Source organism: Pan troglodytes, chromosome 2, assembly GCF_028858775.2.
Source record: "Pan troglodytes isolate AG18354 chromosome 2, NHGRI_mPanTro3-v2.0_pri, whole genome shotgun sequence".
NCBI classification, from domain to species: domain Eukaryota; kingdom Metazoa; phylum Chordata; class Mammalia; order Primates; family Hominidae; genus Pan; species Pan troglodytes.
Window position 1 is genome coordinate 26,800,569 of NC_086015.1, and position 14,806 is coordinate 26,815,374.

A 14,806-nucleotide genomic window follows, 5' to 3' on the forward strand; every position below is an offset into this window, starting at 1 on the left:
CAAAACAGAAGCCGCATTTTTCCTGATTTTTGCTTTTAACTGCTATGTTATGCTTCTACTGGAAGAAGCAGCTGACACAAAAGTTAACAAGTAAATGTCCTATTTATATTAGCCACAAAGGAAAAGAACAATCTGCTCTGTCTCAGCAAGGGTTCAATCAGAGAAGCAGAATTTTCTGACCTTGGTTACAAGGCCTGTGACCATGGTTACAAGACAATATTGAAAAAGCTAGAACCTTCTTCATAGAGACAAAACACATGCACTGGCTCAGTTGCTGCTTCACACCAAGGAAGCGAGTCAGTAGATCAGCAGCAACAACATGTACTTGCTGCAAAATGGCTGCAATCTCCCTTCCACAGTCCAGCTCTGGAGATAGAATCTCCCTTACAGCTCTCCTTAACCAGAAATATGCTAGAAAGGGAAATCTGGGAAATATAGTTCAACCTAGCCAAGTTAATACATCACAAAGTCATTGCATATGCACTGAAAGGGAATCGTAGTGTAGGCTTTGGCAAAGACAATGGTAAACCAATTCCCTGACCTTAGATAATTTAGAATAAGCTGAGGGAAATAACCATTAAAGGAGTGATAACAAATATGATGAATGTCAAAAAAGAGGGCCATAAAGTCTGCTACAAAAACTTGCAACTAGGAGAATTAGGAGGTCAGCAAAGGAGTTATCACTGAAGAGATGATGTTTCCATTAAAACTTGAGAATTGATTAGTAATTAGCCATTGGGAGTAGAGATTGGAGTGAGAGGTGTGAGGGCATTTTCCAGGTATAGAAGATGTGAACATTTCAAGGACAAGAAGAGAGTGGCTGGAAGCACAGTCTGAAAGGAAAATCAGACCTGTAAAGTAGGTGAGTGGCAACATTATATGAATATATGCTGCAATTTCACTTCTGTTGAAAGCAGAGTCTCAAAAAGGTATTTGTATATTATGTTCATAGCAGCCTCATTCATAATGGCCAAAAAGTGAAATCAACCCAATTACCCATCAGTGGATGAATGGGTAAGCAAAATGTGGTATATACATACAATGGAATATTAGTCTGCCTTACAAAGGAATTCTGAAACATGCTACAACTTGGATGAACCTTGAAGACATGATGCTAAGTGAAATAAGTCAGATACAAAAGGGCAAATATTGTATCATTCCCCTTATGAAGTACCTAGAGTAGGCAAATTCATAAAGATGGAAGATAGAACAGTGATTACCAAGGCATTAGAGGACAGAGATTGGGAGTTAGTGTTTAATAGGTACAGAGTTTCAGTTGGGACCAGTGAAAAAGTTCTGGAGATGTATGATGGTGTTAGTTGCACAACAATGTAAATATACTTAATGACAAAGAACTGTATACTTTAAAGTGGCTAAAATGGTACATTTTATTATATACATATTTTACAATAAAAAACTTTTAAGATGTGTGTCCTTAAGGGCATTTGCTTCTAAAACAAATTAAAAATCATTAGCATGTGCTAGTTTCTGTATCTTTAATGTACAGAGGGAAAAATAGTTTTCTAAGTTAACCTGTCATTCAAAACAGTTGAAATAAACACATGGAGATTTGTCATACTACAGCCAGCTAGGAAGAATAAGTTCTAGTGTTCTGTAACATTGTAGGATGACTATAGTTAATAATTTGTTGTATATTCTCAAATAGCTAGAAGAGAAGGTTTTGAATGATCAACACACAAAAAAAAGTTCGAAGTGATAGATATGCTAATTACTCTAATTTGATCATTACGCATTGTATACCTGACTGGAAATATCATATTACACCTCATAAATATGCACAATTATGTGTCAAATATAAAATTTATAAAGAAATTACACCAGATAGAGTTAAATAAGCAAAGCCTTCACACAAGACTATTGCAAGAGAATGAACTCAACTCTGCTGAAACAAAAAGCAGGCAAACTTTCTAAGCACTGGGATGAGCTAGTGGAAGAAAACTGCAGGATGTCAGTAGGGAAACTGGTCAATTTTACTAGACCATATGTATTTTCTAATTATTGCTTGTAGAAGTTAGGCTCCTACCCTCTCCACAGAAACTGGGAGACGGAGTATATTTGATGAGTACATTTCAGAGGGATGGCTCCCAAGTCCTTTAGAAAGACATTCCTGAGTTATGAAACTGGCAAGAGCCTGGGAGAAGATTTACATCTCAAAGGGCGGAAAAAGAATTTTCAATTACAACTTTTCTCAAGAATGTTCTAAGAAAAGGAAAAGAAAAAATCTTAGGTTTAAATTTAATCAAGTCTGAGGAACAACAAAAAAATGATTTGTCAGTCAGGCAGCCCTCAGAACCAGAACAAGTTCTGCGAACTCTGGTCAACAATGAGACCAGGCAGCATTTATAGAAAATGTAAGTGAAGTATAGAGACAACTTACACGGTTACAGTTTAATTGGTTGATTGGTTACAGAACCTCCCCCAATTACCTAAAGGTCAACAACTGTGATTGAACCTCATATTGGTTTTGTCTGTGGGGCCTCGTGCAGGAGCTTAGGCCAAATCAATAGCCTCCTACAAATTTTGTTTAACAATTCTCTTCTTTTGGTCAAGCTCTCATCTCTAAAACCTTCTTATCCTCTCAGCTACTTGTCCTACACATTCCCTTCCTCTCACTCTGGAACTGCACTCCAGGACAAAAACTACTCTCCTTTTCCCCTAACAAGAACACATCCTTTATGTAAACTTCATTTACCAAAATTACATCCCAGCCTCCTCACATAAGGAGTTGTTTCCCTTATCATCACCATTCTCAATTGCCATATATTGATTAGAATTTCTAACTCTCAGAAACCTCAACTTCCAGTGAAAACCTAGGAAGTAAACAATTTTGAAATGTTTCCTATCAGCATTTGGTAGGTGAGCACCATTTTATAACTTTTAGAAACGTGTTTCCTCATAACACAATTTCCACGTTTATTTACAGACCCATATTTAGTTTCTCTATGCTGTATTAAAAACAAGATGCCAAAATACATATTATACATGTATACTCAGCAGTTAATGTCTTAGTATTTTAATTTACATAAAAATGACCACAAAATTTTATAAATATCTGTTACTCAATAAACACATTCTTGATAGCTTCTTGGCTACCATTATAGCATTAGCTTTCCTGTACAGAAAAGCTATTCAACCAGAAACATAGACCAGTACAATAACATATAGTAGCCCCGCCCCATTGTCTGTGGAGGATGTTTCAAGACCCACAAAGGATGTCTGAAACCATGGGTAGTATTAAACCCTACATGTACTATGTTTTTTCCTATATATACCTATGACAAAGTTTAACTTATAGATTAGGTACCGTAAGAGATAATAGTGAAATAGAACAATTACAACAATATACTGCAGTGAAAGCTATGTGAATGTGGTCTCTCAAAATATTGTACTGTATGCACTCACCTATTCTTGGACCGCCATTGACTGTAGGTAACTGAAACCATAGAAAGCAAGACTGTAGATAAGGAAGCACTATTGTATTCGTATCCTGTTTAATGTGGTAATTGAATGAAATCCCACTGTTAATGTTGAAATGGTCCTTCAGGTAGCAGAAAGGTGCCACCTGGAGATTTGATTGTCTTCCAAGGCTTATGGGTTTGGCAAACCAAATATTGGGCACAAACTTAGCAATTTTGTCACCCCACCAATTTTTTTTTATAATTTGGATCATTTTGCCTGTTACATGAGTTGTAGAGTTCAAAGCTCTTAACAAGGGAAGCTTCATGGACTCAGGGAGGACCAGGTGGCCATCCAGGCACTGCGTGAGTCCATGCTTAACACTGAATTTACTTTCTTTCAGATACCAATTTTTTTTCTCCAAATCAGGGGCTTTGCGTTGTTTATTACATAGCTCATCATAAACATTGACTTGGATCAATCATATAGGTATCATTCTAATTGCACATCCTATCCATTCAGCACTAGCTGATTTAGCATTCCCTTTACAGTTACGGGCTTCACCCTTGGATGCATCTGGCTGAGATTGAGATTCTATCTAAAGTTGCCTCAACCCTGCCACCTCTTTGGTGTAGTTCTGGCCCTCAGTGCTGCAGCTTCCGTGTGCTTCTCCAGCTTTGCCTCCAGATGCTAGGTGCATTCCCTCACCTGATCAGAATTTTCATGTTCCCCTTTTAGCTTCTCTACAATATCTTTGAGATGTTTCACTATGACCTGTGACTTCTAGGACTCCTCCTCTGTTGGCCTTCCACATGTACTCCTCCTGTCATGTAGCCTCTGACTTCGTCAGTTCCTTGCTGAGCTCCTGCCAGAGCTTGGCCAGCTCCACATTCTGCTTGCCCCCCACATGGCTCATGGCTGGGTTCGAGGTATCCCTCAGGATGGAGTTCTGCAGCTGCCCCTGAAGAGTCCAGATCTTGCCCTAAATCTGCTGCACCTCCTTCATGTGCTCCCAGTAGTTGGCCCACATGGTCACTTCTGGGCCATCAGCTGCTTTTTCACCTTGGCCTCCCAGACTGCTGTCTTGACATTTTTCACGACATCTCCTTCTAAGTTCCCTCAGTTTGCTCTTGGGGACAGACACATCTTCCCACTCCATGAACAGCAGCTTTTACTTCTCTTCCAGCTGGCATTTTAGAATTGCCACCATATTGCCTTCTGAGTGGGGAAGCAGTTCAATTTGGTCTAAAAGGAGGAGGCTTATTGGTAGACTGGCATAAAAAAATAAAAAATCTCTGTTCCTATGTCTTGTTTGTTTGCCATAAAGGCAGACATATTGGGATAAAGACTTTTTTAGTCTAGGTCTTTTGGTTGTAGGATAAAATAAGGAAATAAGGATGAAAAAGTCCCTTTGGTCTAATCCCTGCAATAGTTGTAATTGGAGGGAAATAAGTTTGTTAGCTTTTGGCAATTTTTCTTATTTTAAAGTCCTCTCAAGGTGTTCAGCTAAAGCTACCAATTCAGCTATATTTATAACTTCCTATCCACTTTATGCTTTTGTTGTTGTTGTTTGTTTTGGTTTTTTGTTTTTTGTTGTTGTTGTTGTTGTTTTGAGATAGTCTCACTCTATTGCCCAGGCAGTAATGCAGTGGTGCAATTTTACAATTACGGCTCACCACAACCTCCACCTCAAGGGTTCAAGGGTTCAAGCGTTTCTCCTGTATCAGCCTCCCAAGTAGCTGGGATTACAGGTGCCCGCAGCCACACCCACCTAATTTTTGTATTTTTAGTAGAGACGTGTTTTCACCATGTTGACCCGGCTGGTCTTGAACTCCTGACCTCAAGTGATCCACCCTCTTCAGCCTCCCAAAGTGCTAGGATTACAGGCATGAGCCCCTGCTCCCAGCCAGTTTATGTTTCTTAATCAGACTGCTACATTTAGGACAAAGTTTGTTTATAAATAAAGCAGTTAATGCCATTTCAGTCTCTCAAGGAAATACTCCCTTGTTGTATTTTAAACACAGAATATTTTACAAATGTTGTTTCTAAATGATCTCTGTAATGTGAAACCAGCTCATCTTTCTTCTGCTTGCAAGAATATGTGTTGGTCCAATCAGTTTTCTGTGTAAAAACCTTAAGGATTGAATTTAAATGGTTTTTAGTGATGCTCCCAGCTCATTTCATTCCTTCTCACGAGGAAGAAGAAGTCTTTAATATCCTGCTCAAGTTCTTTCCATTCTACTGCTGCTATCCCTCTACAAGCTTCATCAAGTCCAAATATCATGTGAATAAATTGGCAATCATCAGGGTGTCCTGATGGTAAATTCCTATGAGAATGTTAAATTCCTTTGTAAACTTTTGAGGATTTACTTCTGGATTAGCAGTCTCTTATGATGGCTCTAAGCTCAGCTTTAGACCATGGAGTAAAGTGGTTATGGCAGGTGAGCCTGGTTGTTCAAACGGTCTGACTTTATAAGGCATTTGTTGAACTTCGCCTTTTTAATTATGCTCAAGATGAAAAAAAAAATAAGGTAATTGAGCAAAAATATTAGAGGAATCAGGGTATTGGGATAATGATAAGGAGAAGGAGCAGTCAGGATTAATTCAGTCAGAGTACACTCCTATTTCATCATGTCCTCTATTTGTTGCTTAAGCTTTTCATTTGCCTTCTGTAAAGAATCATTTAGAGGCAAATTTTGATTCATTTAATCTATTAGATACCTCTGCATATCAATTTAAAAATGTATTCCATGTTTTTGTGGGGATTTTGATCCTCCTTTTTCTAATGTGCCCTGCAAATAATTTTATCCAACTTAAAACTTCCTCATTATGGCCACTTTAAATCTAAGTTATCTCTAGTAAGGTTAACCCATTCTTGTAAAAATGCACATGTACTGAGTCCTTTTTTTTTTTTTTTTTTTGAGACAGGATCTCACCTCTGTCACTCAGGCTGGAGTGCAGTGAAATAAACATTGCTCGCTGCAGCCTTGACCTCCTGGGCTCAAGTGATCCTCTAGCCTCAGCCTCCCAAAGTGCTGAGATTACAGATGTAAGCCATCGTGCCCAGCCCCTGGGTTCATATTTCTTATACATGAAATTGGCTAGAGTTCTAGATAAATGAGTACTAAGCTCCTTGAATTGAAATAAACCCATTACCAAGCCCACTACTTTAAAAATCCTACCTTAACTCTAATCCAGTTCCGGACCCCGTCCAGTTTCTGTCTGATTCAGTCGGACACCCAGGGTCTTCCTGGAGGACGCCATCCTGTTTCTGTTGCCACTGCTGATCCTAGTTCAGATCTAATTGCTCAAGTAAGCCCAGAGAGTTCAGAATACAAATTAGTGAAAGTTGAAACCTGAGCAAGAACTCACCCACAATCTTCAGTTGCCAAGAGAGATCAATAGACACAGTGGACCCTTGTGGGTACTTTTGTTTGCTCACCCCATGCTCTCTATGGGTTATTGGAGTTCTCCTCTGGATCCTACCAACTATGCCAATCTGTTAAAAGGAAAAACCTTAGACAGTTTAAATTTAACTGAGTTTTAAGGGGGAAAAAATGATTTGCAAATCAGATAGCCCTCAGAACCAGAACAGGTTCTAAGAACTCTAGTCAACGACATGATCAGGCAGCAGTTATAGAAAACAGAAGTGAAGCACAGAGGCCACTTAAGTGGTCACAGTTTAATTGGTTAATTGCTTACAGAGCCTTCTGCAATTACCTGAAGCCCAGCTACTTTGACTGAACTTTATACTGGTCTTGTTTATGGGGCCTCATGCAGGAGCTTAGTCCAAATCAATGGTCTCTTACAAAAAAATTTTTTTAACAGAGGTCAGGGGCCTAGAGTCAAGAAAAAGCCTGTCTGATGTTTAGTCAAGCAGAGGGAAACAATAAGGTCTTCTTAATCAGAGAAAACCTTAGTCAGACTAAACCATTTGTCAGAATAAAAGAAAAACAAAAAGACTGTCACCATTTACTCTCAATAAAAAGCTATTAAGCATGTATTTCAGCAAGAATATAATTGAATCAGGAAAGAGGAATGGGAAGCAAGAAACGATGCTTAACAAAGAAACTGGCAAACATATTGGGAAGTTAAAATAAGCACTGAGTTTGAAAGAAGCTTGTAACAAAAATTAAAATTTGCAAGAACTTACAAATGAGATAGAGCCAAAATACATGACAGTGATAACATGCAAGACACTGAATCTGGTTATTAAAGTAGAAGCATTCTAAGATCTCTGGTAGGATATAGAGATATTGCTATAGTTTAGAATTAGTCATGTATTTGAGGGTAACTACCAAAATACAAGAAGGAAAATAAACTCTTTCCAAATCAGTAGAGGAGATAGGGGACTAAATAAAGCTCAAACAATCAGAAGCCTACAACCAGAATGTCAATAGAAACCAATGGGCAGACAAAAAAGTTTGAGAACAGCCTGTTCTTCCTAGTCAAAGGACTAGGAAGAGAGAAGCCTAGCAAAACAGAAAACTTGCATAGGATAACCGCCCTAGTATAATTAAACACTATTGGGGGAAAAAATGTGGCCCCACATCACTCTTTCAGCAAAGTCCCAGGTGGGAGCTTAGACTTCCACCCTCACCCAGCTGTAATGAAGCAGCTCCTCCCATACCCAGGGTGGTATCACAGAAGAACAAGTCAGGAGCCAGTACAGAAGAGCAAGTCAGGAGCCAGTACTTTCATCCTAATCTTGGAAGTGTGAATGAGTATACACACACACACACAGAGTCAGTTCTGGCCACGTGGAAAGCCTGGACTTCAGCCTCCCTCTCCCATTAATAAGGCTCTCCTCCCTATTTCCACAGGGGTAGCATTAGATGAGGCTGAGTGGGGAGACCATCCCTCAGCACCCCCATCTCCCTGGTGTCTGCAGCAGTAACAAGGTACCCTTCCCCTGCCAGCCAGGGTGGTATCATTGGTCACCTAGTGAAGAACTTGAACTTCCACCCCCTGCTTGATAAACAAGTTGTGGTATATCCATCTCACAGAATATCACCCAGCAATAGAAGGAACAAGCTATTTCTGCAGGTAACAAGCTGTATGAATCTCAAGGCACTACGCTGGTGAGAGAAAAGCCAGTCTCAATGTTGCATGAAGTTATATGAATGATGTTCATAATATAATGTTATATGAATGATTTCATTCATATAACATTATCAAAATGGCAAAATTTTAGAGATGGACAGCAGATTTGTGTTGCTAGGGGTTAGAGATATTCAGGGAGACAGGTGAGTGTGATTTTAATTGGGCGGGAAGCACACGGGAGAACTTTTTGGTGATGGAGTAGTTCTGTATTTTGATTCTGGTGGATTATACAAATCTGAATGTGATAAAATGGCACAGACTAATACATATACATTGTAGCAATGTCAGTTTCCTGGTCTTGATGATATTCTATAATTACCTAAGATATAAACACTGGGGAAAATGGAATAAAGGGTACATGGGACCACTCTGTACTATTTTTTGCAACTTCTTGTGAATCTATAATTATTCCAGAAAAAAATAAATAACTTCATCCAATAAAAGGCAGAAAAGTATGGATAAAAAAGCAAAGCAAAGACATTCCCAACAGAAAACATAAGCTAGGTGCCGGAAATATGTAATCACAATGAATTAAAATGAATTGATCCCCCCTATTAAAAATAAACATTCTCTTATTGAATTAAAAACAAATATTGAATTATATGCTGTTTGCAATTGATGCATCTAAAATACAAAGACACAGAAAACTTGAAATTAGAAGGATGGAATATTAATATAAACATAATACACATAAAGACAAAAATATCATTATGATAAAAGAAAGTCCTTGCCTAATCATTAAAAAAAACTCATTAGGGATATTTAATAAGACTCATATGCATTCTAAAAACAGCTTCAAAATAACGACAAAATTGATAGAACAAGAAGAAATTGGCAAAACAATAATCATAATGAGAAATTTAGATAGCTCTCTTTGAAATTAATAGAAATTTTTAACAAAATTCTGAGAAAATAATAAATCACACAGATAAAAACAGTTATAAATATTTAGAATACTGAAACAACATAATAAACCACAGACATAGCAAGTAAAGACATGTCAACAGTGTGACTAAAAACTTCAACTTATCTGTAAATAGGTAAACAAACATCCTAAACCAACCGAGAGGTTCCAAGGCTGCCAAGGATGTAGAAAACTGGCAGGAACAGTTTCCAAACTATAAAAGTAGAAAATAGAGTAGTGGTTACTGGGATGGGGCAGTGAGAGGGTGAGGGATGGGGATTAACGTAAATGTGCATGAGGAATCATATTGGAATGATGAAAATGTTCTAAAATGGATTTAACGTGATGAGTGCACAACTTGGTAAATTTTTTTAAATCATTGAATTATACATTTGAAAAGGATAAATTATATGATATGTAAAATATGCCTTAATAAACTTATTTTAAAACAAGAGTCTTGCTCCCACCCGGCCAATGAGAAAAACCTGAATAAACTACAAAACCATAACTTTTCTTGAACATCTCAGAGAGCCGGGGTTAGCAGGAAACCAAATAGCCAGTGGTAGAAGAAAGTAATGATAGCAACAATAAAACACAAACCTAGATCAACTCCTTATTTTGGAAAAAAGTAACTTCAAAAAGTATACATCAATTATCATATGAAATTGTGAAACCCTTAAATGATTTCTCACGAGACTAGGAATGACATTCAGCATTGTTCTGGAGATCCTAGTCAGCAAATTTAGGCAATAAAAAATTTTAATATAAAAATAATAAAGGAAGAAGCATAAATGTTATTTGCGTATTATATAGTCATGTCTTTGGAACATCTAGAAAAATCTGGAGATAAAACAATAAAATTAATAAGAGAAAATTGCAAGGTGGGTGAATACAAATCTATAAACAAAAATCAATTGTATTCTTATATGTCATCAACAATTAGAAGCAAATTTTTGGCCAGGCACGGTGGCTCCTGCCTGTAATCCAGCACCTGGGGAGGCCAAGACAGGTGGATCACCTGAGGTCAGGAGTTTGAACATGGCCAAAATGGAGAAACCCTGTCTGTACTAAAAATACAAAAATTAGCCAGGTATGGTGGCAGGTGCCTGTAATCCCTGCTGTTCAGGAAGCTGAGGCATGAGAATCACTTGAACCCGGGAGGTGGAGGTTGCAGTGAGCTGAGATCATGCCAATGCACTCCATCCTGGGTGACAGAGTAAGCCTTCATCTCAAAAAAGAAAAAAAAAGGGAAGCAATTTTTAAAATGTTTTAACATACCATTTGTATTAGTCTGTTCTCACACTGCTATAAAGAAATACCTGATACTGGGTAATTTATAAAGAAAAGAAGTTTAAAGTTAATTGGCTCACAGTTCCACAAGCTATACAGAAAGCATAATTCTAGCATCTGCTTGGCTTCTGGGGAGGCCTCAAGAAAACTTACTATCATGGCAGAAAACAAAGGGGGAGTGAGGCATCACACATGGTAGGAGCAGGAGGAAAAGGAGAAGGCAAAAGTGCTACACACTTTTAAACAATTAGATCCTGTAGAACTCTATCATGAGAACAGCACTAGGGGGATGGTGCTAAACCATTAGCAACTGCCTCCATGATCTAGTCACCTCCCACCAGGCCCCACTTCCAGCATTTTGACATGAGATTTCAGTGGAGACAGATCCCAACCATATCATTCCACCCCAGCCCCTTCCAAATCTCATGTCCTTCTCACATTTCAAAATATAATCATATCTTCCCAACAGTCCCCCAGAGTCTTAACTTCTCCAGCATGAACTCAAAAGTCCACAGTTTCAAGTCACATCTGAGACAAGGCAAGTTCCTTCCATATATGAGTGTGTAAAATAAAAAAAAATTTAGTTACTTCCAAGATACAATGGTGGTATAGGCATTGGGTAAATACTCTCATTCCAAAAGGGATAAATTGGCCAAAAGAAAGGGGCTACAGGATCCATGCAAGTCCAATACCCAGCAGTGCAGTCATTCAATCTTAAAGCTCCAAAATAATCTCCTTTGACTACATGTCTCACATCCAGGGCACACTGGTGTAAGAAGTAAGCTCCCAAGGCCTTGGGAAACTCCACCCCTGTGACTTTGCAGGGCTCAGCACCCATAGTTGCTCTCAAGGGCTGGCATTGAGTGCCTGTGGCTTTTCAGGCACACAGTACAAGCTGTCAGGGGATCTACCATTCTGGGATCTGTAGGACAGTGGCCCTCTTCTCACAGTTCCACTAGGCAGAGCCCCATTTGGGGCTCCATTTCCACATTTCCCCTCTGTATTGCCCTAGTAGAGGTTATCGATGAGGGCTCCAACCCCTGCAGCAGGCTTCTGCCTGGAGATCCAGGTTTTTCCATACATCCTCTGAAATCTTGGCAGAGGCTCCCAAGACTAAACTCTTGCACTCTGTGCACCTGGGGGCTTATTAATACCACATGGAAACCACCAAGGCTTACAGCTTGCACACTCGGAAGCAACAGCCTGAGCTGTACCTGGAGCCCTTTTAGTCACAGCTAGAGTTGGAGCAGCTGGGATGCAGGAAGCCATGTCCTAAGGCTGCACAGGGCAGTGGGGCCCAAGGCCTGGACCATAAAACCATTCTTCCCTCCTAGGCCTCTGGGCCTGTGATGGGAGTGGCTGCTGTGAAGGTCTCTGAAATGCCTTTGAGGTCTCCCCTCTGTTTGGGCTATTAAAATTTGGCTTCTTTTTACTTATGCAAATTTCTTCAGCCTGCTTGAATTCTTCTTCAGAAAATAAGTTTTTCTTTTCTACCACATGACAGGGCACAAATTTTCCAAACATTTATACTCTGCTTCCCTTTGAAATATAAGTTCCAGTTTCAGGTCATTTTTTTGCTTAGAAATTTCCTCTGTCAGATACTCTAAATCATCACTCTCAAAGTTCAAAGTTCCACACATCCCTGGAACAGGGGCACAATGCAGCCAGTCTCTTTGCTAAAGCATAACAAAAGTGATGTTTGCTCCAGTTCCCAATAAGTTCCTCATCTCCATCTGATACCTCTTTAGCTTGGACTTCATTGTCTATATCACTATCAGCATTTTTATCACAACAATTTAACAAGTCTCTAATAAATTCTAAACTTTCCCTCATCTTTCTATCTTCTTCTGAGCCCTCCAAACGGTTCCAACCTCAGCCCATTACCCAGTTCCAGAGTTGCTTCCACATTTTCAGGTATCTTTATAGCAATGTCCCACTCCTCAGTACCAATTTTCTGTATTGGTCCATTCTCACACTGCTATAAACAAATGCCTGAGACTGGGTAATTTATAAATAAAACAGGTTTAATCAATCAGCTGATGGTTCTGTAGGCTATAAAGAAAGCATAATTCTGGCATCTGCTCAGCTTCTGAGGAGGCTTCAGGAAACTTACAATTATGGCAGAAGGAAAAGGCAGAGTGAGAAGTCTCACATGGTGGGAACAGGAGGAAGGGAGCAAGAGGGAGGTGCCACACACTTACACACTTTCAAACAACCAGATCTTGTGGGAACTTTATCACAAGAGCAGCACTAGGGGGATGGTGCCAAACCATTAGAAATTGTCTCCATGATCCAATCGCCTCCCACCACGTGTCTCCTCCAGCATTGAGGAATTGCATTTCGAAATGTGATTTGGGCAGGGACACAGATCCAAATTATATCACCATTTATAATAACAAAAGAGATTAAGTACCAGAGAATATATCTAACATAGATATGTAAGACCTTTTCAAAGAAAACCATAAAACTTTACTGAGAGACGTTAAAGAAAAACACAATAAAAGCAAAACATGTCATGCTCATGGTTTGGAAGATGCACTTCTATGAAGATTTCGATTCTCTCCAAATTGATTTACAATTCAAGAGAATCCTTATCAAATTCCAACATGTTTTTGTGAAAAATGCTCTCTCTAAAATTTATGTGGAAGTAGAAAGGGCCAGGAACAGCGAACACAGTTTTGAACAAGTCAAATGAGATGGAAGAACTTGTTCTTCAAAATATAAGGGCCTATCATAAAAAGCTACAGCAATTAATTCAATGCATACTGTACCGTGGTAGTCAATAGACCCATGGAACACAATAGCACACTAAGAAACAGACCAATGTTTATTTGGACCCTTATAATATGGTAGGGATGGTTCTGCAGATTGTTTGGAAAAGAATCACCTTTTCAAAAAATGTGAAAAACTGAATGAAAACACTTTTAGAAGACATTACAGGAAAACATCTTCCAGTCTTTCGGATAGGGAATGATTTATTAAATAAGACTTAAAGAGTACTAATGATAAAGGAAAATATAAATTTACTTACATTAAAACAGCCACGCAAAGACACCATGAAGAAAATAAAAAGTCAATAAACAGCGAGAATATTTCTAACACATATAGCTAAAGAACTTGCACTTAAAATACACAAAAATTATAGACAACTAAATTTTAAAGTGTGCAAAACACTTGAATAGGCGTTTCACCAAAAGAGAGTATAGATACAAATAACCAATAAACATATTTAAAAAGTGCTTCACCTAATTCGTAATTAAGAAAATATCAGTTTAAGAACAATGAAATATCACTACTCACAAAATATTTTAAAAATGGGACAACCCAAGTGGTGGTAAGGATGTAAAACAAGAGAACTCATAGACTGCTGATGAGAGCATAAATTGATGCAAGCACTTTGGAAAACAGCTTGGTACTATCTAGAAAAAATGAGGATACAGATACCCTAAGGCCATACAATTCCACTTACTGCTACCTCTGTGCCAGGATGCATGTATACAAATGTACATAGAAGCCTTGCTTTTAATAACCAAAAGTGGAAAGAACAAAATTGTCCAGGAGCAATAGAATAAATTTAGAAGAACAAAATATTCATACAGGGGAAAGGTATGGGAAGCTGGTGGAGAGGTAAAAAATATAATCAGACTGGGTGATACATTCTCAATTGGGGTGATATTGCCCTCAAGGAGACAAAAATTGGTTCCTGGAGGTGAAAAAAAAATCTATTCTTTTTATTCCTAAAGCACATATATACTATAAACATACATGCAATACACTAACCAATATAGAGCATATCTGTAGGTATTAAAATTTCATAAGGGACAAGGGGTGGGGAGAACAATGTCTAAAGAGGCTGCTTAACAAGGTAATAACGCAAAATGGTTGAGGGACACTTGACTAGGCAATGAATGAAGCAGGGCGGGGTAAGAGTCTAGAGGTCTGGATGGAGAGAGTTAACAGATAGGACTACTTATTACGGCAGCTGATGCAAAGGAGTAAGTGAGGCAGAAAGGATGTGGCCTCATAATCATTTAGAACCAGATAGGTAATTAGTTCAAGTTATCATCCCAAGTACTTAACTGAAAGTTTTAG

General features: G+C 38.6%; 1 long non-coding RNA gene across 1 annotated transcript in view; it reads left to right on the forward strand.

Moving 5' to 3' along the window:
• Window positions 1-261: 261 nt before the first annotated feature.
• Window positions 262-14,806, forward strand: part of LOC134809432 (uncharacterized) — a 61,322-nt gene continuing 46,777 nt past the window's right edge. Inside the window, exon 1 of the long non-coding RNA XR_010155146.1 lies at window positions 262-862. This is a non-coding gene — a long non-coding RNA (uncharacterized LOC134809432). The remainder of the gene's footprint in view (window positions 863-14,806) is intronic.